Below are 1,151 nucleotides of genomic sequence, written 5' to 3' on the forward strand. Positions count from 1 at the left end.
TACTTTGACAATTTTCAAAAACGTTTTTCAGAAGAAATTTTGCATTATGAAGCTGGTAATAACGACTCAACCAACGGCTTCACAAACCAGTTAGAGAAAAGTTCTCCCGTCAGATAATTCATCTTAAAACGTTTCGCGGCTATAGTACTCTATTTAACATTATAAATCAGTATGAAGTAAATCTGGAGCTATCCGAAATTATCTTCTGAGCACAAGAGTTCGGAGAAAAATAAACAACAGTAACTATTGATAAAGTAAACTAATATCACACTTTAGAGTCTCTTTTTACTCTTATACCCTTAGTAAGGATAACCAATAAGTAAACCAACATTCTGTGTATCCACGGGGTATTGCTCAATTAAATTTTGAAAGTTCTACGCTGTTTATACCTGTGCTTCTTTCAGAAGTTTTCAAGTTATTAAATTTGCTTTCAATAGTCATAACACTTATATATAAAATTATTCATGTAAGAAGACAGTTTGAACCATTTGTATTAATGGATAACGAACGTGTAACTTCGTTAAATTTCAGTAAGATAATAGTCAGTCATTTTTGTTTTACTTTTTCTTTGCATTTGTATATAATAATATATATTCAGGCACTAGAAACATTTCTCTTTGGAGAATCTAAACAAAGGCAATATTAAATTCACTGTATTTTAATATTCAGAAAACTGACCGAGTTTTAATTTCTACTCTTGATAACGATGACGTTTTTCACGCACAGTTAAATACACTTAAGTCGCAAAGAAGAAAAGCTGAACATCTGAAAACAAAGATACTAAAATGTCAGTTAGTTGTTGATTGGTTGCAAACTTTTCTGATAACAAAGATACTAAAATGTCAGTTAATTGTTGATTGGTTACAAACGTTTCTGATAACAAAGATATTAAAATTTCATCTAATTGTTGATTGGTTACAAACTTTTCTGATAATAAAGATACTAAAATTTCAGCTGATTGTTGATTGGTTAAAAACTTTTCTGATAACAAAGATACTAAAATGTCAGTTAATTGTTGATTGGTTACAAACTTTTCTGATAACAAAGATATTAAAATATCAGCTAATTGTTGATTGGTTACAAACTTTTCTGATAATAAAGATACTAGGGACACTTATTATATCATACACCGTCTGCAGCCAGCAAAGTAT

The sequence above is a fragment of the Limulus polyphemus genome, unplaced genomic scaffold (assembly GCF_000517525.1).
Source record: "Limulus polyphemus unplaced genomic scaffold, Limulus_polyphemus-2.1.2 Scaffold1257, whole genome shotgun sequence".
Lineage (NCBI taxonomy): Eukaryota > Metazoa > Arthropoda > Merostomata > Xiphosura > Limulidae > Limulus > Limulus polyphemus.